The sequence below is a fragment of the Pan paniscus genome, chromosome 11, assembly GCF_029289425.2.
Source record: "Pan paniscus chromosome 11, NHGRI_mPanPan1-v2.0_pri, whole genome shotgun sequence".
NCBI lineage: Eukaryota > Metazoa > Chordata > Mammalia > Primates > Hominidae > Pan > Pan paniscus.
Window position 1 is genome coordinate 101,439,928 of NC_073260.2, and position 26,489 is coordinate 101,466,416.

The window sequence follows — 26,489 nt, forward strand, 5'->3', positions numbered from 1 at the left end:
ATTATTATAGTATCCACAGCTTGCTGTAATAACAAATTTGCACAATTACTAGTAACTTTGCAGTTTAAATAGATAAATGGAAGACTTTAATAAATACAGTGTGTGAGAATAAGTTATATATTAAAACCATGAGAAAACATATCATGCTAAAATATTTGTCTTAGTTTATTTTGTGCTGCTATAATGGAATACTTGAGACTGGGTAATATATAAAGGAGAAAATTTAGTTCTCTTAGTTCTGGAGCTGGAAGTTACAATATCAAGAAGCCAGCACTTTTGGTGTTTGATAAGAATCTGGTCTTTGCTTCCAAGATGGTGTTTTAAATGTTGCTTTTGCCAGAGGGGAAGAACATTATGTCATCACATGGCAGAAGAGTGAAAGAGACAAAACCCGTTTCTGCAAACACAGTGGCATTAACCCATTCTTGAGGACAGAGCCCTTATGAACTAAACCCATTAGGCCCCATCTCCCAACATTGTTGCATTGGAGACTAAGTTTCCAACACAATGATTTTAAAGAAGACAAAAACATTCAAATGATAGCAGTATTCTTTGATGCTTGTTATATTTTAACCAAGATAGCCTGTCTTTACAAATTTTGATTAATTTCACTCAAAATCCTTAAGAAGAAACTATTGTTTCTTCCAATATCTGTAGATTTATTAATTTTTTAGAAGGCCAGGGAGTATCTCTTTTACCAGTGTATATCTGTCCTCCAAACATAACATAATTATATTCTAAGTCTCTATGATTTTTGGAACATATGCCCATCCTGTTTTCCCACATTTCTTCATCCTAATAGGTCCCATTTTTTTTCCTTCCATAAAGGGGTAGTAGCATAAGACTTGGTGTGAGATAACTATCTACTGATGATTTGATATAATAGAAATGGCATCATATTACTATATATAAAGCATACCCTTACTATTAATATCAATTCATATTCTTAAAAATTCCTTTGCCATTTTTATCCTCAGAAGGTTCACACAGATTGTTTGTACATAGAAAGTCCTAGCGTATTAGGCACACTGACTTCCTGCTCTATTATCCCAAGTTTGCTAAACCACAACTACCCAGTCAAAATCATATTCATTATATTTTTTATTATCAGGAATCTATCTTTTTTCTAGTTCCTTCTTTGTCTTATCTCAGTTCTCTCAGTATATAAGTAGAAAATCTCAACTTTATACCAAATAAGTACATTGAAATATCTCCAAAAAAGGACAAATTTTCTCTTTGAGAAAATTTCTGGGATGAGTTATTAAAATAACATTTTCACTCTCAGTTCTAATATTATTAATTATTCTTCACCCTCATCATGTGGCAAATTGTAGTGAATAAAAATATTTCTCACACCATGACATTCTTTTAGGTCTCTCTACCCTCTTCAATAGGCTCAATGCTAAAAAATACACATGGCCCACTTCAGTGACTGCTATTTTATTTTGTGGGAATGAGGCATATTACAAGAAACATTCTCTAAGTAATTGACTAAAAAATATAAACATGGTTATATAGCTTCAAGAACAAATTCTATGTTTCATAGAATTTGATAGTGTGGTAAACATTATCACAGATCTAGTCCTGAAAAGCTTTTATTAATATTATAATAAAATGTAAGGTTTTGAAAGGCACATTTGAGGAGAGTAGCATACTCTGATTTGTGTTGTAGTATAATCATTAAGAGGATAAACTGGAGAAAAAGATACTCGAGATACCTAAAAGTTAAGAGAGGTGAACTGAAGGAGTGACATATAAGAGGAGAAGAATACACTTTAGTACTTGATAATCACGTTTTATGGAGGTGATAAAGAGACAGCAAGAGAAAGTAAAAGTGACAGATAGTAGGAAAAAGTAAATGAATAAACAGAAACATATGAAAGGATTATCAACCAAAAACATTGTAGTAACTATAATAACTATACTTTACGAACTCAATTATTTGAAGGGAAACCTGAATTGTGAAACAACATGAAATATCTTGAAGTTATAATAGAGGTGCTCATTTGGGGAATAATAAAAAAAGAGAGTCTTATAAAGTATAGGCTTCAGGAGTAGAGCACATGTGAGAAATGATTGAGAAGAAATGAATGTCCTAAAGGCGAGACATTACTGCCTAAAATGAGGGTGCTGTTGCACACAGATTATGGTTTTGTATTATCCAATCTACTTACTGTATTTTGTGGTAAGAGGGCATTAGGGTTATACCATGACATGAGTACTATCTCATCTAAGTAAGATGGGGGCATCATGGAAAAGGCTACTCAGTATAAGAAGGTACTACACCTTTGAGAAAAAAAAAAAGAAAACAAATGTAAGAAAATTGATGAAGACCAAAAACTCTAGGGAGAAATACAATTGCACAAATCCACAGAGACAGCCTTCTACAAAAAAAGAGGCTAGTCTCAAAGAAGAGATAGTAGTAACTGAATAAACCCTGGAGCACTAAAGATAAAGGCTTACATGGAATGGAGTGTCTTAAAACCATTTCCTCACGGGGAGCTATCCATGTTACTGACCACCCGTATTCAACCCTCTTAGGAATGAAGGAGACCTTAATTTCTCCAGAAAAGCTGTCTATGGTAATGTTTATTCTGCTTGGATTTGATGACAGCCATCTAGCTTACTTAAAACATATTTTAATGGTTTATTAATGTATTAAGTTTCTATTTTGTACCAGGTACATATGGTTTACTTTTAATCTCATCATCTTGTGAAACTAAAATTATCAATAACTAAATTAGAATTTATTTTATATAACTAGCCAAATATAATACAGGTACTAAGTGTTTGCACCAAAATTTGGTGCATAGTACCAAGATTAGGTACTATGCTGATTAGTACTATCTATAATTATTTAACATCATGGATCAAAATTAACAGTTTTAGAATAACAATAATTTTTTCTCACATTGCTGTTACTTTATTAAGTTTATTCTGCACCCTATGGTAAAGTGGAAAATATCTTGATCTTCTATAGCTAAGCTTCATATTCTTTTTTCCTGTGTTAAATGAATTTAAAATAATATTTTTCTTCATAAGCTTTAATGATGTGCTAATAAGCCAACAAATGACTAGAATAAGCCATTAAAATTATCATCTTCTTTTATTCATTCACAAAGTATGGGTTAGGCAGATAATGAGGTCCAGAAGTCTGTGTTGGGGTACCATTGAATATTTGGCTGGATACAAGTCTGTGCATGCAGAGTATAAAATCCAAACTCTGTTGGTTAAGAATAACTTATGAGAAAAGAACAATTAATGGGGTTGGTGTATAGAAAACAATTCCCAGTGCAAACACAGAGCAGACAATCATTTATGTTCTTCCAAGCCAGAGTGGAGAAACTTCACCAATTATACAGAGAATTAAGTAAAACCTGCAGAAAGCCACATGAAGAAATGAATATAAATCATCTCTAAGATAAAAGCTAAATTTTCTCTCTCCAAAATATTAAAAAGAAACTAAAAGGGATAATGCTCATCAGCAAGTTAAATAACAGCATGCCAGGAAAAGTCCAACAAACTTTAAAGAAATACAACAAAATACTTGTTGAGTAAACTCAACAAGACAAAATTCACAATATCTGATGTTCAATTAGAAATTACATAAGATGAGGCAAGTATATGTTATCAATAGCTAGGAAAAAGTCAATGAATAAATAGAAACATATGAAAGGATTATCAACCAAAAACATTATAGTAACTATAATAAATATACTTTACGAACTCAATTAGTTGAAGGGAAACCTGAACATATAAACATGAGGACAGAAATGAGATATAAAAAAGAAATAAATGGGTTATATTAGTCCATTAGTGCATCATATTGCTAATAAAGACATAACTGAGACTTAATAATTTATAGAGAACAGAGGTTTAATTAACTCATGGTTCAGCATGACTGGGGAGGCCTCAGGAAACTTACAGTCATGGTGAGAGGGGAGGCGAACACTTTCTTCACATGGCAACATCAAGGAGAAGTGCCAAGCAAAGAGGGGAAATCCCCTTATAAAACCATTAGATCTTGTGAGAACTACCTATCACGAGAACAATAGGGAAGTAACAGCCCCCATGATTAAATTACCTTCCAGCAGATGCCTCCCACGAGATGTGGGGATTATGGGATCTACAATTCAAGATGAGATTTGGGCGGGGACACAGACAAACCATATCATTCTGCCACTGGCCCCTACCAAATCTCATTTCCTCACATTTCAAAATACAATTATGCCTCTCCAACAGTTCCCCAAAGTTTTAGCTCATTCCAGCATTAACCCAAAAATCCAAGTCTAAAGTCTTATCTGAGACAAGGCAAGTCCCTTCTGCCTATAAGCCTGTGAAATCAAAAGGGAATTAGTTACATCCTAGATACAATGGGGGTACAGTTATTGGGTAAATATGCCTGTTCTGAATGGGAGAAATTGGCCAAAACAAAGGTGCTACAGGCCCTACGCAAGTCCAAAATCCAATAGGGCAGTCATTAAACTTTAAAGTTTCAAAATGATCTCCTTTGAATCCATGTCTTACATCCGCTGATGCAAGAGTTGGGCTCCCACAGCTTGGGCAGCTCCACCCCTCTGGCTTTGGAGGGTACAGACCCATTGCTGGCTGCTTTCACAGGCTGGTGTGGAGTATCACTGACTTTTTCAGGTGCACAGTGCAAGCTGTCGGTGGATCTACTGTTCTGGGGTCTGGAGGACAGTGACTCTTTCCTCATAGCTCCACTAGGCAGTGTCTCATTGGGGATTCTGTGGGGGGGCTCCAATCCTGCATTTCCCTTCCACACTGCCCTAGCAGATGGTCTCCATGAGGGCTCCACCCCTAAAGCAAATTTCTGCTTGGACATCCATGTATTTCCATACATCCTGTGAAATCTAGGTAGAGGTTCCCAATTCTCAGTTTTTGACTTCTGTGTACCCAAGGCTCAATGCTGGTGGCTTGGGGCTTGCACTCTCTGAAGCAATGCCCTGAACTGTATGTTGGCTCCTTTTAGCCATGGCTACAGCTGAAGCACCTGGGGCTCAGGGCACCATGTCCTGAGGCTTCACTCAGCAGGGGTTCTGTGGGCCCGGTCCAGGAAACCATTTTTCTCTCCTAGGCCTCTAGACCTTTAATGGGAGGGGCTGCTGTAAAGGTCTGTGACATACCCCAGAGACATTTTCCCCATTGTCATGGTGATTAACATTTGGCTCCTCATTGCTTATGCAAATTTCTGTAGCTGGCTTGAATTTCTCTCCAGAAAATGGGCTTTTCTTTTTTATTGCATCGTCAGGTTGCAAATTTTTCAAACTTTTATGCTCTGCTTCCTCTTGAATGCTTTGCTGCTTAGAAATTTCATCTGCCAGATACCCTAAATCATCTCTCTCAAGTTCAAAATTACACAGGCCTCTAGGGCAGGGGCAAAATGCCACCAGTCTCTTTGCATAGCAAGAGTCACCTTTATTCAAGCTCCCAAGTTCCTCATCTGTATCTGAGACCACCTCAGCCTAGACCTTATTTTCCAAATCACTATCAGCATTTTGATCAAAGCCACTCAACAAGTCTCTAAGAAGTTTCAAACTTTTCCACATTTTCTTATCTTCTTCTGAGCCCTCCAAACTGTTCCAACCTCTGCTTGTTATCCAGTTTCAAAGTTGCATCCAAATTTTTGGGTATCTTTACCGCACTGCCCCATTCCCAGCACCAATTTACTATATTAATCCATTCTCATGATGCTAATAAAGACATACCCAAGACTGGGTAATTTATTAAGGAAAGAGGCTTAATTGACTCACAATTCAGCATGGCTGGGGAAGCCTCAGAAAACTTACAGTCATGGTGGAAGGGGAAGCAAACATATCCTTCTTCACATGGTGACATCAAGGAGAAGTGCTGAGCAAAGATGGAAAATACCATTATAAAACCTTCAGATCTTGTGAGAACTCACTCACTATCGGGAGAACAGTATGGGGGTAAATGCCCCCGTGATTCAATTGCCTCCCACTGGGTCCCTCCCACAAGATACGGGAATTATAGGAACTACTACTGAAGATGAGATTTGGATGGAAACACAGCCAAACCATATCATGGGTCATCTGTAGATGAAAATTATAATATCCGAAAGGTAACACAGACTATATATTTGAAAGAAAAACAATCTGCATTAATATTTGAAGAAATGATGACTGAAAATATACTGAAGTTGTTTTTGAAATCAAAAGTTCAAGAAACTATGTGAAATACAAGCAGAAGAAAAATAAGAAAAAACCTATCAATATGTATAATAATTAAATGTTCGAAAAGCAGTGATGAAAACTAAATATTAGAGGTAGAGAAAAAAGATACATTATATAGAGAAGAGCAAAACAGAATGACATTAGACTTTTTTTCAGAAACAATGCAAGCTAGAAATCAATTATTATTAAAGCACTAAAAGAAAAAGGAATTTCAACCTAGAAATATATATTTAGCAAATGTATCTATAAAAATAAAATGGCAAAATAAAGAGTAATTTTAAGAAATATAAGCTAAATATTTTATTACCAGATGTGTTCTATAAAAAATACTGAAGTTTCATTAAGCAGAAGGAGAATGAAACCATACAGAATCTGTATCAAAACAGCAAAGCTTTAGAAGATCACTGTAAATGTTAAATATGTTGTTACATAAAAAATAATTTTATTTTCATTTTAGATCTCTTAAAGATAATTAAATCTCCAACATATGCAGAAATAAAATACATTACAATAATAGCAAAAAAAAAAAGAAGAGGAAATAAAAGTATGCTTTTGTAAGGATACTTATATTATCCTTGCATTATATGTGACATGCCATAACATTATTTTACACTAGATTATAATAATTTAAAGATGCATAATGTAAGCCTAGAAAACAAATTTTAAAATAAACAAGAACGTATTATGAAAGAACCAATAGTGGAGATAGAATTTAAAAAATGCTCAATTTTTTCAGAAAAAGACAGAAAAATGGGGAAAAAAGAGATAAAGAACATATAGCTTAAATAGAAAACAGCAAGGTGTACACTTAAAAGCAAACATATCTACAATTACATTAAATGTAAATGGGTTTAAAAGTTTATTTGAAAAGCAGAGATTGTAAGATAGTATGAGCAAGGTCTAACTATATACTTTTGTCAAGGAATATACTTTAATTATATAGACAGATTGAAAGTAAAATGTTTGGAAAATGCAAGGCATGCAGAGAATGATCAAAAGAAATCTGAAATCTTAATGTCAGACAAAGTAGACTGTAGAATATTAAAAAGAGCCTTTTCATAGTGATAAAGAGGTGAATTCATCAAGAAGATATAACACTTCTTACTGTGTTTATATCAAAATATTCTTCAAAATACATGAAGCCAAAACTAACAAAATTGAAAACACTCAAATACTCTTATAATATTTTTCTCTCAGTAATTGATAGAACAAAAGACAGAAAACCAGTAAAGGTATAAAGAACTTAATACTCTCAATTAACGTGATATAGTTTACATTTGTATAATTCTCCTCCTAGCCATGGCAGCATCCATTTTTCTTTCATGTGCCTATGAAAATACCATCAAGATAGAATATAATTTGGGCCATAAACATGTCTCAGTATATTTTCAATTAGTATAGTACGCTAAAATCATACAAAGTATGCATTTTTACCATAGCAGAATTAAATTCTAAAGCAATAAGAGAACAATATCTAGAAATTCACAAATATGTGAAATTAAACTACATACTTCTAAGTAACCTAAAGATGATCAATAAAAATGTAAAGGAAAACAGAAACATTTTCCATATGTGTGTACATATATACATACACACATGAAACAATAAAAATAAAGCATTTCAGATTTTATGAGATATAGTTAATAAAATGTTTAGAGAGAAATGTATAGTATTTAGAGCATAAATCAGAAAAAAACAGGATCTAAAATTCACTTATCTAAACTTCCACTTTAAGCTACCAGTTTAAAAAAAACACATTTTAGACATAAAGCAAGCCAAAATTATGAAATAAAGAAGAGAAACCAAACAGATAAAACATATGATTCAATGGGGAAAAATATCAGTGACATGAAAAGCTGATTCTTTGAAAAGATCATTAAAATGAATAAATCTCTAGTCAGACTACTTTGGGGGAAATTAAAAAGACATAAATTACTAAAATCAGTTATAGAAGAGGAGATATCACTATAGATTGTATAGATATAAAAAATCAGTGAGAGGAATAAATTACAAAAGGGCTTGAGAAAACTTTTGAGCATGATACATATGTTTATTATTTTGATTCTTGAATTTCATGCATGTTTACATGTGCTAAATCTTATGAAATTATAAACTTTAAATATGTAAAGCTTATTGAATGTCATTTACATGCTATATAAGCTGTTAGAAGCTATGGTTATTCCTATATATTAAAAAATACTGGACATATGTAGTGGTATGTGTGTATATGTCCATGCGAATATGTATGTGGGTGTTGTTTGTGTCAACAAATGTACACTGCAGTTTTTTTCTAAGAATTCTTTGTAGAATTTACTTTGGAATAATCTTTTCCTATCATTACCAATAATAACACATGCTTTCTCCTTAATTATCATTATCATACATTAGATGTAGTTGTATAGCTTGAATTTCTACTTTTTGACCTGACAATCAGAACATAATTAATATTGTAGCATATATGTGATTGAAACATTACATTTTTATTCATGAAATGGAAATTTCATTACTGCCTACAGCTGTTTCAGTGAATAATTTATATTTATTGGGCATTTGTGTGATGCAAACAATGCTAATTTAATCTATGAAACAACTTTTGAGGTAATTATTTTTATTATCTAATTTTATAATTGAATATACTGAGACTAAGAGAAGTGAAGTAATTGCATTAGACCACATAGTCTGTAAATATTAGCAATCAAGTCTTGCAGACCCAGAGCCTGCATCCTTAGCTAGTAGCCTACTTGCCATCACTGCCAAGGTGGGTGCCCATATTGAGGTATGTTAGTTGGGTTGCAACATGTGGGAAGTAATAAAAATCATGTTTTATTTAAAAAATATTATTTCATGATTTTCTTTAAAATATAAAATATTAATGGAAAGTGATCTCATTCAAGAAACACTTACATACTGTATGATATATACCTTAAATTGTGCTAGATCTGAGGATCTAAAAATACGTCAGCTGGCCAGGCACAGAATGAGTGATAAATGCTCAACATGCATATACACAAAATCTTTGTATTTTTTAATACGGTAAGCAATTAATCAAGTCCTGGTACCAGCAAATGATACATTTGTGTCCTTGAAAAAAGTTTTTCATATTATCTATCAGTTTTCAGTATTTTGAAAATGATTAGTTTTATTGTAGATCCTGCATAGCGCTTTGCAACTATTAAAATTTAGTAAATTCAATGTTCTTTCAACATAACTAGTATCTGTAGAAAATACATGCTAGTCATTGCTTTTAATTTATTTGTAAACAGAATTAGAAGCCCATGTTTAGAGTCGATAGTATGAGGATATTCGATGTAACTTATCCTGGTTGCTGTTTTTTTGATGCTGATTTTCACAACACATGTTTTATTTAGTATAAACATACCTACGTTAGAAATTGAATCATCTATTTTCCTTATTATTTCCACCTCTTAGTACTTAAAAATTTCATGATAGTTGTCACTGTTATTTATTTATGACTATAGTTTCTAATGTGCCCTCTGGTTTCTGCTGTTTTTTTCATCCATACAGAGAACTCACCAGAATAGCATTCTTGAGGAAAAAGCATTCTTGAGGGTGTAAATTTTTTTTAAAAAGCGTATCTCAAAGTCAGCCTGGGAAGCACCTGTATGAACAACTTGTGGGATACACAGTGAAATGGAGATTCCCGGCTCCGTTAAAGCTTACTAAATCAGAATCTCTATTAGCAATGGTCCTGGAATCAGTGTTTCACAAATCTCCCTCATGTAGTACTAGAATCGGAGAGGCAGTGGTCTAGGAAGCTGGTCTCAGGGATCAAAACCTACTAACTTCAAATATATGGTTATCAACAACTCCCTACCCACAAAATCTCACTCTATGATGCTAGTTTTATTTGTTTGTTTATTTATTCATTTATTTATTTTTGAGACAGAGTCTTGCTCTGTCGCCCTGGCTGGAGTGCAGTGGCATGATCTTGGCTCACTGCAACCTCTTCCTCCCGGGTTCAAGCGGTTCTTCCACCTCAGCCTCCTGAGTAGTTGGGATTACAGGCATGCGCCACTACTCCTGGCTCATTTTTTGTATTTTTAGTAGAGATGGGGTTTCACCATGTTGACCAGGCTGGTCTCGAACTCCTTACCTCGAGTTATCCGCCTGCCTCAGCCTCCCAAAGTGCTGGGATTACAGGCGTAAGCCACCAAGCCCAGCCATGCTAGCTTTTTAGACTTTGTTTCTAGAAATGCCTTCTTCTTTCTTTCTCTTTTAATATTTATGTCATCTGGATGCAACCCACTAACTCTGTAGAATACTTATGCGGTCTGATTGCATTTGTCACTTTCCAGAAATCAAAAGTATTGCTATTCTGTTGTAGATTATTTTTAAAGCCTAAGGGGGAAGAAAGTTTAATCCTTTCAAATCAAGCACTCAGATTTCCCTTCATCATCACCTTGACCCTCCCCTCCAAAAGAACTTTTCTTTGTGATACTTCACAAGCATGACAGAGGCCGTGAGATCTCAGATTTGCTTAGAACAGGAAGCTTTTCCTACAGCTTTAATTAAAGGGAAGTTTCAAACCTACAAATTAACAGTTTTAATATGCTGTTCCTGGTGATTAACTGCTTCATTTTAACAGGCATTCACTGTTAACACTGCAACTGTTAATTTTAACGGCTTGATTTTTAAATTCTAAGAAGAGTAAAACTGGTTCAAAAAAATACCTACCATTTTTATCATTGGCCTAACCATCTTTGTTTAGAAAATCTTCTTGAATAACATTATTCTCCTCTCAAGAAATTTGGCTCTTTTACCTCCAATAGGCCCTGATCAGAAATCTTGCTGTTTTGGTTTGGTTGTGGGTTTTTTGGTCTCTACCTCAATCGCAAACTTTGCGTGTTACTATCTCTTTGGAGACTGTATGAAGAGAAAAATGTTTTGAGGAAAATCTCCTTTACGTAATCAAACATTTATATATGTTTGTAGTTTTTAGAAATAAATTTAGAAAATTGTACCTCAATATAACCAACTTACAATGACAGATATTAGAAAATATTGTAAATTAAATCTCTTGAAAAATCTAAAATACAGCCAGCTTTGAAGAAACTGACTTCTGACTTTTAGAGTTTTACTTGTTCATTTGTATCCCTAGAGGACACAGAGCTCATGCTTATCAAGGATGAAATAAAATCCACAGATAATCCAAAAAATTCTTTTTAGCTTCTAGTTTTAAAGCCTTTCCTTAAAGAAATCTTTCTTCAAAGCTGTTAATAAGTAGTTAGAGTGGCTGATTTAAAATGCATCTCAGATCATTATATCCTACATATTTATATTTAAATGTACTTTCTTGTCTCCGTTCTCTCTCATTTTAGTCTATCTTTTTCAATCCATTTCTATTCACTTCTTACAGAAAACCAGTCTCATTCATTCCTGGTTGATCGTTTCTGTTTGTTTCTGTTAACTTTTTCTATTTATATCTTTTTGCACAAATGAGTAAATATATATAGGTATATACATATTTTTATGCATATATTAAAAACATACAAGATGTTTATGATAGTGGCAGGAAGCAGACAAATGCCTAGGCAGATAGCGGCATATTCCAGGTGAAACTGCACCTTCAAGGTCAAAACAGCCTGAAGCCTGAAAGAAGGGACTGTTGGTTCTGGATGAACTCCACAACCTAGAGTGAGAATTTCTGTTCCAGTTTGCCCACACTTTCTCTCTTGGTTCTTTCTGAATAATGCTTTTTAACCAATCAGATGTTGCCTTTTCCAATGCTACCTACAACCTGCCCCTGCCACATCCTGTGCCTGTAAAAACCCCAGACTCAGGCACACTGGAAGAGACAACCCGACTTTGGGTGAGAGACCACCTTCCCATCCCCTCTCTGCTGAGAGCGGTTTCGTTGCTCAATAAAATTCTCCACCCTTGTCACCCTTCAATTGTCAGCATGACCTCTTTCTTCTTGGACACAGGACAAGAACTCAGAACCCACTGCATGTGGGTACTCAGAAGGGTGTAATGCTGTGACCCTCTGCCTTCCACCAGTGGAGGGCAGCCACCCCATGTAACAAGAAGCAGCAATGGGGCTGAGCCAGCCCTGGAGCTGCAGGCTGGAATGAGGCAAGGGGCTGACTGAACTGTTAACATGCCACCATCCCTCAGGCTGCAGACGGTGGGACTAAAATAGCTAATTAGCATGTTACAACACTCCTTCTAGGGCTTCAGGGTCACCAGCACCCCTGTCTGGGCACCACTGCGTTCTCCTCACAGCAGCATGCCTGGTCCAGCAGCAAGCCCTGCATGGAGCACACCCCACCCCACATCAGGGGCTGAGTAGGCAGTTGCAGTGGCTGTGGGAGCCGCCAGCCAGAGCTCAAGCCAGATGTGGCCCAGCCAGCTGAGTAGCCAGGGCACCTCCTGATGTGAGCTGGGCAAAGGGGCCAAGAAAAATCCTGTCTCCCTGACATAAAATTTCTTTCTTACAGAAAAGATAAAGCTAAAGATACTCTTTTGCCCTTTGCATTTCCCTCTGGGAAATATATATTTTGTAAACAACTCTGTATTAGTTCTCAAATGTATACCTTATACTTTTATCTAGCTCTATTGTACTTTTTTATGTGTACCATAGTTTATTCACTCTCCCGTGTATACCTATTTATTTTTAATATTTTTCAATTATAAATAATGCTGTAATGAATAACTTTGTTTGTGTCCAACAATATAGAAAAATATTGTTGGAAGTATATCTTCAGGGTAAATTCCAATAAGTGAAAATTGTAGGATCAAACGTAGATTTGTGAGAGTCCCTATCTCCCTACAGCTATTCCAACAGAATTCCTACATTTTGGTGATTTTATCAGGAATTTATTTTTATAAATTTTAATTTTTGCCACTGTGATATATTAGAAATAATATCTTCTTGTAGTTTTAATATATATTTTTAAAAATATAATTGAAATGAACATCTTTTCATATATTTAAGTACCATTTTAATATATATTTTTGTGAATTGTATGTTTATGTCTTTGCCCATTTTTATCCTGTTGGATAGATCTGTTTTTACCTCAGCATATAAGAGTTCTTTATATAGTAATGACATGAACTCTTTATATATGATATACAGTGCCAAAAATTTCTCCCAGTTTTTCAGTTGCCTTTTGCCTTTCTTGATTTTGTGTTTTGCAAAGGAGAATTTTCTTAAAATATTTTACATTGTCAAATTTATTAATCTGTTAATTCATTGCATCTGGATTTCGAGTCATATTTATAAATCTTATCTCCTACACTCATTATCAAAGAATGTACCCATATTTTCTTCCAGTATTTGCATGGTTTCATTATTGTTGCATAACATTGTTTCAGAGGTTATTTTACATTTAGATCTCTGAAACATTTAAAATTTATTCTTGTGTATGATGTGAGGTGTGCATCTGATTTCATCAGTTTTCCAATGGTAGCCATTTGCCTTGTTGCTATATATTTTTTAAACTCCATTTTTGTTTCAGTAATATGAGATGCCACCTTTACCAATTCTTAAATATCCATATGTACTGAGGCTTATTCTTAAATATCCATAGGTACTGGAGTTTGGTCAATTATGCTTTGTCTATTCATGCATGATAGCATATTATTTCAATTACTAAAGTTTTATTGTATGCTTTAATGTCTAGAAGGCTAGTACTCCATCATAGTTTTTGGTTTTAGTGTTTATACGACTATTCTTGAATGTTAGTTTTTCTATGTCAATTTTAGTGTCAAACTGTCTAATATGATAAAAAACATAACAAAGTGTTTTAGTTTGGATTTAATTCAGTTTGTAAATTAACATAGGGTGACTTTGCATTTTCAGTCATTTTTTAAAAGTTTTTTTCATAACATTTTTCACCCTTTCTGTTGTTTGTTCTAAACAATTTAATAAATCTTGCTGTTTTTATAAACTTGATTTTCTTCTCTAACTGGTTAGTGTTTGCATATATGAGAGCTATTTGCTTTCTGACTGTTTATTTTATAGCTGGCTTCATGATATATTCACCATAAATTATTGTATTACTTGTGTTAGTTTTATCTTTTATGGCCTGGGGTTTTCCATATATATTATCACAGCATCTACAAAGTGCAATCGTTTTACTTCTTCTTATAGAATTGTTTATATTTCTTGTGTATCTAATTGATCTTTTTTCTTATTGCCAGCTAATGCCTCCAGTGCAATGTTGAATAGTGCAGATGATCACTCATATATGTGGAAAGACCAAACAGTTTTGTAGTACTTAATTTTTCTTTGTATTATACTTTTAGTTCTAGAATACATGTGCAGAACATGGAGGTTTCTTACATAGGTAGACACGTGCTATGGTGGTTTTCTGCACCCATCAACCTATCATCTATATTAGGTATTTCTCCTAATGCTATCCCTCCCCAGCCCCCCACCCCCTGACAGGCCACCGTTTGTGATGTTCCCCTCCCTGTGTCCATGTGTTCTCATTGTTCAGCTCCCACCTATGAGTGAGAGCATGTGGTGTTTGTTTTTCTGTTCCTGTGTTAGTTTGCTGAGAATGATGCTTTCCAGCTTCATCCATGTTCCTGCAAAGGACATGAACTCATCCTTTTTTATGGCTGCATAGTGTTCCATGGTGTATATGTGCCACATTTTCTTTATCCAGTCAATCATTGATGGGTATTTGGTTTGGGTCCAAGTCTTTGCTATTGTGAGCAGTGCTGCAATAAATATACGTGTGCATATGTCTTTATAGTAGAATGATTTATAATCCTTTGGGTATATAATGGGATTGCTGGGTCAAATGGTATTTGTGGTTCTAGGACCTTGAGGAATCGCCACACTGTCTTCCACAATAGTTGAACCAATTTACACTCCCACCAACAGTGTAAAAGCATTCCTATTTCTCCATATCCTCTCCAGAATCTGTTGTTTTCTGACTTTTTAATGATTGCCATTCTAACTGGTGTGAGACGGTATCTCATTGTGGTTTTGATTTGCATTTCTCTAATGACCAGTGATAATAGCTTTTTTCATTTGTTTGTTAGCTGCATAAATGTCTTTGTTTGAGAAGTGTCTGTTCTTATCCTTCCCTCACTTTTGATGGGTTGTTTCTTTGTTCTTGTAAATTTAAAGTCTTTATAGATTCTGGATATTAGCCCTTTGTCAGATGGATAGATTGCAAAAATTTTCTCCCATTCTGTAGGTTGTGTGTTCACTCTGATGATAGTTTCTTTTGCTGTACAGAAGCTCTTTAGTTTAATCAGATCCCATTTGTCAATTTTGGCTTTTGTTGCAATTGCTTTTGGTGTTTTAGTCATGAAGTCTTTGCCCATGCCTATGTCCTGAATGGTATTGCCTAGGTTTTCTTCTAGGGTTTTTACAGTTTTAGGTCTTATGTTTAAGTCTTTAATCTATCTTGAGTTAATTTTTGCATAAGGTGTAAGGAAGGGGTCCAGTTTCAGTTTTCCGCATATGGCTAGCCAGTTTTCCCAGTACCACTTATTAAATAGGGAATTCTTTCTCCATTGCTTGTTTTTGTCAGGTTTGTCAAGGATTGGATGATTGTAGATGTGTGGTGTTATTTCTGAGGCCTCTGTTCTGTTCCATTGGTCTATTTATCTGTTTTCATACCAGTACCATGATGTTTTGGTTACTGTAGCCTTGTGGTGTAGTTTGAAGTCAAGTAGCATGATGCCTCCAGCTTTGTTCTTTTCACTTAGGATTGTCTTGGCTATATGGGCTCTTTTTTGGTTCCACATGAAATTTAAGGTAGCTGTTTTCTAATTCTGTGAAGAAAGTCATTGGTAGCTTGATGGGGATAGCATTGAATCTATAAATTACTTTGGATAGTATGGCCCTTTTCACGATATTGATTCTTCCTATCCATGAGCATGGAATGTTCTTTCATTTGTTTGTGTCCTAATTTCCTTGAGCAGTGGTTTGTAGTTCTCCTTAAAGAGGTCCTTCATATCTCTTGTAAGTTGTATTCCTAGGTATTTTATTATCTTTGTAGCAATTGTGAATGGGAGTTCAATCATGATTTGCCTGTCTGTTTGTCTATTATTGGTGTATAGGAATGCTTGTGATTTTTGCACATTGGTTTTGTACCCTGAGATATTGCTGAAGTTGCTTATCAGCTTAAGAAGTTTTTGGGTAGACACGATGGGGTTTTCTAAATATACAATCATGTCATTTGCAAACAGAGACAATTTGACATCCTCTCTTCCTATTTGAATACCCTTTATTTCTTTCTCTAGCCTGATTGCCCTGGCCAGAACTTCCAATACTATGTTGAATAGGAATAGTGTGAGAGAGCACCCTTGTCTTATACCAGTTTTCAAAGGGAATGCTTCCAGCTTTTGCCCAAATATATTGATATTGGCTGTGGGTTTGTCATAAATAGCTCTTATTATTTGGAGATATGTTCCATCAATACCTAGTTTTGAGAGTTTTTAGCATGAAAGGGTGTTGAATGTTATAGAAGGCCTTTTGTGCATCTATTGAGATAATCATATGGTTTTTGTCATTGGCTCTGTTTATGTAATGGATTACGTTTATTGATTTGCATATGTTGAACCAGCCTTGCATGCCAAGCTGAAGGCAACTTGATCGTGGTGGATGAGCTTTTGGATGTGCTGCTGGATACAAAGTATGAATACAAAACACAAAATCAAATACATTTAAGAAAAGCCTCATGTACGAATTACAGTAACAAAAATTAACAAAAAGAAGAAAAAATAATGGAAGAAGCAGAATATGGCAAATATTTATAATTAATACCCCACAAAGATTGAAAGTTATTGTATTCATGCAATAAGAACAGACGTTTTTGCAAAGAAGCAATCAAAAAGTAAATTATAGCCCTGGAAATTAAAGCATGTAAGCAGATATATAAAAATTTAGTGAGACACTCAAAATAGATAGCTGAGGCATAATCCTGAAGTAGAAATAGAAGTTAAAATGCTACACAAAATGGGGTAGAGAAGTGAAAATCAGTCTAATTGTAATTAGGGAAGGAGGGAACAATAGAAGTGTTAGGAGATAAGTTATCCTAGAAAATAAAAGTTTCTATACTTAAACACATCAAGTTTCAGATTGTAAGACACCATTAAAAAGATTACATTTTAGAACACAGGAATAAATAAGTCTTTAGTATGTATTCATAAAAAAAAAAAGAAGTCAGAGAAAGATTGGATTCATTTTTTGAGGGGAGCAGGGATGAAAAGGGAGGTGAGTTTGCATGTAACTTTGGTGTTCTTGTGATTCCTTTGCCTGGTTAGGTTTTCAATTCCAGGTAGTTGTTACTATTTTAGGTCTCATGAAGATCCCCAAAATACCTAATATTGCATATATTTTTTTATCATTTTTGCTCCTGGAATAATTTGAATCTAAGGGTGTTTTCCAAATACAAGGAATACTTACATATTAAGTTTACAAACACATTAGCATATGTATGAAGGTATTGTATTAGTCTGTTCTCATGTTGCTAATAAAAGGAAAGAGGTTTAATGAACTCACAGTTCCACATGGCTTGGGGGGCCTCACAATCATGGTGGAAGACAAAAAAGAGCAAAGGGATATCTTACATGGCGGCAGGCAAGAGGGCATGTGCAGAAGAACTTGCCTTTATAAAACCATCTGATCTAATGAGACTTATTCACTGTCATGAAAACAGCATGGGAAAAACCCACCCCATGATTTAATTACCTCCCACCAGGTCCCTCCCATGACACATGGGAATTACTACAATTCAAGGTGAGATTTGGGTGGGAACACAGAGCCAAACCATATCAGGAAAATTTCATTGTGATGCAATGAAGGTTTAGATTGGGATCTCTGTTCCAATTCTTGCTAGACAGTCAGTCACTTTCATGAATCTCAGGATAATAATGCCTTTCCTGCCTTACCTCATAAAACCCTCAAGTGAGCTGATGGCCATGAAAGCATTTTAAAGTAACTTTACATAAATATTCTCTTATCCAAATAATACAGCGTATGTTAATTTATTTTTAAAATAGCTTCACCTTAAAAGATTCAATCCACAATAGATAAGACAAGGGGCTTTCCTTCTCAAATCACCCCCATCCCAAATTCCTTTCAAAACAAAGTTTACATCTATACATATGCATTTTATCAACCTCAGTTATTAGGAAGTTGTCTTAGTCACCACACTGATGGTTTTCCTGCTTCCCATTTATTTCTGTTCTGCTAATGATTTTTGTGAAGTTTAGATGTACTTGCTACTTCCTTATTGATGCTACATATCCCGCACTGGAGGATTTTACTTCCTTGTCTTTGATAAGCTAATCACAGGCCTCCTCTTCATTTTGCCAAATATGGTTCATTAAAAAAAAACGAGAGGTAACTCTGTGTCTTGAGATGAGTCAAGTCTAAGTTAAAAAATAATTTGTATATAGTCTATCCCAGAACCCAGAAGTCTCATGACACTTTTATAAAAGATTCAAGATAATGCAGCTTTAATTTCCAGATCTCAGCATTGACATTGGCTTGGACCTGTAAAATGGATTTTTTTGCAGCTGGGCATTTGCTTTTTCTACTTTTGTAAATAATTTTTATGTTTTTCAGGATAGTTTTTATTTTTGATGCTTAACTTTACTTGGCCGATAATTATTAGTGTTATTTTTAAAACTGAATGCTCATATATTGAACTGGCACTATTCTTACATAGCACTGTTGAAATATATCTTATCAAAGCAATTAGCATATTTATACTATAGACCCATTTGTCAATAAAATGATTCATATTCTAATATTATGTTATTATTAATGTAATTTTAGTAGAAAATATAATGTTATTTTTATATTCAAAACATTAAGCCTCAATATTTCTTTTTCTTATTTTTTTCTAAACTGCATTAATCTCTGATCTGTGCTAGGAATTGCCATTCCATAGAGAAGAAAAAGGGGTCACAGGAAAATGAAAGGAACAGCGTGAGAATTGTTTTTTGTGATAAGAGAAAGTTAACTTTTCCCCCAGTGAAGTCCAGAAAATGACTCTATATATCCTACATATTTTACTTACTTCAGATAATATTTGTTCTCCCTTCTGAAAAAATTGAAGTCCATTCGTCTAGAATAAGGTCTCCACAAACAATTTAAATGATTAAAGAACCAAAGAGAAAGAACTCTTACATTATCACTACAACAATATAAAAATCTGGTGAATATAAATATTACTGTTTATTGCTAGATATAGGTAAATTGGTGCCAGATTAAAGGACATAATTTATGGTTGACTTATACCTTTCTTTCCGAAGAAAGTAGGTTAACATTCCTGTTAGAAAGCAAGAACTTGAGGACAGGGATTTGGTCTGTTTTGCTCACTATCGCATTACCTAGAACATAGTTGTAATTCAATTAATAATTATTTATTTACTAAATCACTTAATGAATAAAACACAGCAATGAATAAATGAAATTCATGAAATACAGGTAAAAATAGTGGCAGAATTTACTGATTATCCTACAATTTAGAGGCTTAAAAACTGAAGTTCTAGTTAAGTGAAGGTGTTATTTCACTTAAAACCCCCTTTCCAATGGAGGTTCTCAACACTTGTTGAAATCTGCACCAAACTACATCAAATCCAGAGTCTTTTGGTTGCAGAGCCTCCTTTTACATGCAGATTTTCCTCTTTGAATGACTACATTTTAATTTTTCCCAATGGAGCACAGTCCTTTCGTAATGGAGCAGGAACTCTTCAGTTAAAGAGGCAACAGCACTGGAGAGAAAGCCAGTCAGTCTCAGGCACTGTGGGGCCCAGCGTAGATCCTAGGCTACCTTGAAAACTAACTATGAAAAGCTGGTCCCTGGCTCAGCAGCATTAGCAAATGCCGGACAGGACAGAAATCATGTGGACCTCACTTTTAGGATGGCTTATGCTCCCAGCTCCTTGCTCCTCACTCCACCAGAGCTGTGGGATTCCTGAAATGATAATCTAGAACTACATCACATGGTTCTACGGTTTATGATCTGACTGGCAGATGCTGACAGCATTTCTAAGAATGGTAAAAGACCTAACGAAAACCCACTCACACTACTTTTGCCAAACATCTGCCTCAGACAGATTTATTCTCAATTAGGGATAAATAGACTTGACCTGTTCTTTGAATAAATTACACAACAAAAATGAAAAGAATATGCATAGCTCTAATGGGTTAGTGGAAAGAATTTTTTAAAAAGTAATAATATGAGTCACAAGTAAATTTCAAGAGCATCAGATTTTCATTGCAAAAGAAATGCCTGACAACAAAGACAATAAGACATGAAAGATTAGGTAATGAAAGCACATTGATATGAAAAGGGAGCAGTCAGATTATAGACATACGTATTTTTATGTAGATACACATGTATGCAGAATTAACCATTCTTATTCTTCCATCTCATGTTTGTAAATACTTGATCTAGTAAGGTATTATTTTTTCTCAGATCTCAACAGTTTATTGACATACTTTTTGAAAATTGTCTTGGGCTGATTTAAAAACAAAACTATAGCCTGTACTCGGTGTCTGGGAATGTATGTCTGAGTGAAAGTAATTTAAAATTAAGAGTCTAGGAAATCACTATCAGGAATTCACTAGAGAACATTACTTTATATGTCTGATAAAATATTGTGAAACTGAAGTAATTCTAAGGCATAAGTATTGCATTGGCAAAGGAACATTGTTTGAGTCAGCTTTATAAATTTACTAGTAAATCATGGACGCATCATTTTAGTTATGTGCCCTTCAAATTATGAGACATTTAATACGTAGGCATTTCAGTGCCAATGGAACTAAATGGCAAGGAGTTTTGGAAAAGCAAAGTCTGCTGAAAAAAATGTATTTTACATCATGTAGATGAACTGTTTTTAATCTGATACATTTGCCTGACATGGAAATATGGCTTTTCCTATGGACATGAATGTAAAACAGAAGGTACTAGGAAGTTCAACATGCACTTTTAACGAGATTGCTGAAAATTTCCAAATATTTCCCATGTCAACTTTTATGTTTTTCTTTTTATTGTTCAAATTCATCACTCTGACAAGAGTCAAATAACTTTTCTTTATACTGTCTTGCCAGTCTCAAGCAATATATGCATCTGGAAAAGTCAGTCATTCTCAACAATCTATGCTCTTTAGAAAAAGTTCCTTTCATGATAAAGTTGACATTCCCAATCAAGATTTCATAGCTACTGTATAGTCACTATGACTCTTCACTGTGAATGCCAAAGAAATTTTCATTTGTAAGCAATTCGTAAAATTAACAATTTAAATAGATTATTTGGCAAAGCAATTTTTCTGAGAAGTTAACCTAAAAGTGAAAGTAATTTAACTATGTGCATGTATCTGTTTCTAGATAGCTACATTACCACATATACATAGCTACACACACATATTTTCTTTTAAATAGATTCTTGGGAATGACCAAGACCTTTGATGGAAATAATTTGATGTAACCACCACCACACAAGAAATAATAGATTTATGTAAATATTATTTTTGTAAAGCTTTCTAACTCAGTGAACCTTATGCAGTCTTATTAAACTGCAGAAGGAGATCAATCAGAAAATATAGATAAAACTAATTGAAACTGTATAGGCACTAAAATATGAGATGGTGGTTCTATGAAGAAGCTATGACTGTTTTATTTTGAGGCCTTTTTTTCTTTCTGTGACAACTGTCCTGTTTTTCTTGTGAAACAATGCAAGTACTATATACTTAAGAGAAAGGATCAAGTAAAGCTACACTCATGTAGGTCAGATTCAAGATATCATCTGTAACTAACTTTGAAGCCTTATAAAACTAATTCGTAGAAATCTGAGAGCAAGAAAATTGAAGTTGGTGTGATTCATTCACCAATTAAATAACTTTTGTGAAGATATAACTACTTTCATTTTCATGATTAAAAAAATCTTAAATAGCAACCATTTAAATTCAACAAGTATTTATTGAGTGTGTTTACACAAAACAAGTGGTTCTTGGGGTTGGTAGCACATTAGTAAAGCAAAAAGATAAAAATCTCAGTCCTTGTGGAGTTTTATATTCTCATGGAAGGAGGCAGGAAACTAAAACAAAAATATAGAGCCCAGTAAGTGAGATTGTCAATGGCTTGGTGATACATCGAATCCAATTTTAACCCCATTTTAAAGAGAGATCCAGGTAGGCCTAGCTGAGAAGATAACATCTAACTAAAGACATGGTTGAAATGAGGGAGTGAGCAATGGGAAGACACAATTTCAGGCATAGACGATAATAATTCCAAAAGCCTTCCAGGGAAGAATACAAGAACATAAGACTCACATCCTGGAAGTAAAGTAAGAAAAAAAAGTGTTTGAAGGTGAATGATTGATTTGCTGTGTCAAACACTGCTGATACATAGGACACTTAGTAAATGAGAATTCACCATGAGATTCACAGTATGGAGTTCATTGGTTACCTTTAACAAAACCAATTTTGTTTGTAATATACAGAAAAAAAGCTTGGGTACAGCAGGTTTAGGAATGGATAAGAGAAGAGGAATTAGAGAGTGATTATGTACAATTCTTTTAATGAGTTTTGATGAGGTCAGGAGTTCAAGACCAGCCTGACCAACACGGCGAAACCCCACATCTACTAAAAATACAAAAATAAGCCGAGCCAAAGAAATTAGAGGTGGCATGTACCTCTAATTCCATCTACTCAGGAGGCTGAGGCAGGAGAATCGTTTGACCCGGGAGGTGAGCGTTGAAGCGAGCTGAGATCAGGCCACTGCACTCCAGTTGGGGCAACAGAGCAAGACTCCGTCTCAAAAAAAAAAGAAAAAGAAAAGAAAAAAAAGAAAGTCCTCTGTAGACATTTTAAAATTTGTCTAGGACTTACCTTTAGAAACTCAGCATATCTAAAGCTATTAACCTAGGAAAAGACACAACCTAATGGAAATTTAGGTAACAACAGCTGAAGAACTTCATTGAAAATAACCAAACAAGGCTGACCCACATGATGTGCTCTGGTCCTTGCCTCTAGGGTCTTACTCAAAGCTGGCAGTGCAATTTTTCTCTTCCAAGGCTGACCCACTTGTGCATGGTGCAGATAATTATTTCAGTCTAAATTCAGCATCTTAAAACCTCACGGCCGGGCGCGGTGGCTCATGTCTGTAATCCCAGCACTTTCTGAGGCCAAGGCGGGTGGACCACGAGGTCAGGAGATCGAGACCATCCTGGCTAACACGGTGAAACCCCGTCTCTACTAAAAGTACAAAAATTAGCTGGGCTTGGTGGTGGGCGCCTGTAGTCCCAGCTACTCGGAGGCTGAGGCAGGAGAATGGCCTGAACCTGGGAGGCAGAGCTTACAGTGAGCCGAGATTGGGCCACTGCACTTCAGCCAGGGTGACAGAGCAAGACTCTGTCTCAAAAAAAAAAAAAAAAAAAAAAAAAAGGTCTCACAAGTATTCCATAGCGTTGCCCAAGAAAATCATTACAAGAGGTACAAGTTGAAGTATAAATGTTTTATGGGAAAGCAAATAACATATGATTAAACATTTGTCTTATAAGTACACACCTAAGAATGTCTGAGGCATCTATCAGTTGGAGTCTATGGCCATTTACTTTCCTCAAATTGGCTACTAAGGCAGGGAAAAGTGTATACTATGTTGGTTTTTCTCATAAAACTAGCAAAACTGTTTCTTATAGTGGGTCATTTATGTTTATATGGGGGAGAACAGTTGAAAAATGGAAAAGTTGACTTTACATAACTAATAAGTGGGAAATAAAAAAATTAAAATTTCTATAAGTATGTAGCTTACATTACAATTAAGAAATTAAGTTTTCCAAAAGTCTGCATGGTAAAGAATTGAAAAGTTGCCCTCTCAGCACCATATATTCTACAAAATAAAGAAAATGTCTCAATTCAACAGATTGATACAAATATTTTTAAAGTCTTATTTTATAAGCTATTCAATATTAGTCTCTGTACAGCTCAATAGTTACAAACACTACATAAGAAAACAGATTTGTAGTAATAAAATCCGGTGTAAAAAGACATGATACTCATTAGCCAGGTAGCAACATGATTTAAGGAATACATATTAAGATTGATCATTGGTGATGGAATGAAAGTTCAACAGTTTCACTCTTTTTAATGCTTTGCTATTAAAATAAACAATGCTAAATAATCCCAAATATTCCAGGTTAGGGAAGTGTCATTACTCAAAGTTTATTCATAATGGTGATTTTTAAGAAAAAAACTTAAGAATACTGAGATATTTTAATTAAACCCTTTGCAAAATAGAAATGAGGGATATAAATAATTTTATGGTACATAGATTAATTAAAGGAAAATCAATGAAAGGAATATAAACATGGTTAACAGTCCTGTCCTTGACTGATAAATTCTTTTGAAACTGATAAAACATTCAATAGCAAGACTCATAAGAGGATATAAATGAGTACTTTATTGTTCATCATTCGGTGTTCACTTTTGGGTAAAATAATTATACACAAACATATGCAGGATATACAAAATAGAAAATTAAGAATCTAATTTTAATAGTTCAAGATATACTCTAAGCAAAAATAAATATCTCTAGCCTAAAATAAGCTCTCTGAAATATTTTCTAGGATAGTAATTATTAAAATATTAAATAGAAGTCGTAAAATTCAACAATTCCAACAGTTAAGGTATCTAAAACTTTAAAGAAATACACAATTTCTATGTCATATATATATATACATTATTGCATAGGATAAAAAATGAACATTTTACTCATACTAATAAAATTGTGAAAGCCGGGCATGCTGGCTGGCGCCTGTAATCCCCCCTACTAGGGAGGTTGAGGCAGGAGAATCCCTTAAACCCAGGAGGTGGAGGTTGCAATGAGCTGAGATCATGCCATTGCACTCCAGCCTGGGTGACAGAGAGCGACTCTGTCTCAAAAAAGAAAAAAAAAAATTGTGAAATTAAATGTCAAGTATTACAAATTAAAAAGTGACTGATCTCATTATTTTATTTTGTAAACATATCTGAATGTAAAGATAAAGAACATCAGCAGTAAATTAAGGTCAACTTATAACCATAATATATAGTAAGTTGTGACCAAAGAAACTACATTAAACTTTATTAAAATTATGAAAAATGGTTTTTATTAAAAAGTATAATAATATAACTCATATATCTATATTCCATAAGGGAAATAATGTTGATAATCTCTATGGAGTGTGAACAAGTATCCAGATTAAAAAACAAAGAGAAACAAAGAAAATAAATTTACCTCAAATCAGGAATAGAAAGATCTTAAAAGTGAAGAGAATGTTTCTTAAGAAGATACAACTGAGTACTTGATAAAGAATCAAAGGTCTTCCTATTGAAGCCAGGATCTAGGGAACAACAACAAAAAAAATTATTACAACTACAGTGGAGGGAATAATGATTTTTGTATGCTATAGGAAAAATTATACGACATTTCTACAAAGATGATATAATTACTCAGAAACCTCAAGAGTTCAACTGAAAATAATTTAGATATGAGGATGGAAGTAAGGGGTGAAAATAGCAAAAAATGCTGAAAAAATATTTTTGTATGGGTATTAATTACATTATAAACCTGTCATAATTCAAGTATTGGATCACTGATGTAAGGATAGGTATATACATAATTGCAACAGCAAAAAAAGTCCTTCCCAAGTCCCTGGAACTTTAAAATATAGTAATTGGTAAAGACAGCATTTCAAAGAAGTGAGGAAGTCTGGGCTATACTTTCAATTAATGATTTAAAAAATGGAATATATTATTTGGTAAAATAAAGTGACATTCTTATTTATATCATATAATGGGTTTTCTGGGTTTTGCAATTTACTTAAATGTAGAAATATAAAAAATATATGCATGAAATATGCAGAAGAAATATGCCTTAATATATTTAATATCAAAGTATTCCAGAACTTTCTGAACAAAAAAGAAAATAAATAACAATATTTTATAGATTTGATATATAGTGTTTTAAAAATACTATCCAAAATAATTAAATGAGAGTGAAAGTGGACATTTTAAAGACATTTATGAATAATAGCCTTTGAAAATGATTCTAAAGTTGTTTGCCAATTTGCAAAGTAAAACAAATATGGCTAATTGTCTGCTAAAATGTATATTAACATGTTGTCATTTTCACCTATATAATTGACAGATCAAAAAAATCAACATGTCTGTTTTCAAAATGCGTAAAGGCAGTATTTGTACTTTGTTTAATCAAAGCCACTGTTAGTTAAATTGTGCATTTAGCTTATATGCTCCTTTCATATAAAAATGAAACAATTAGAGCAATGAAAAATA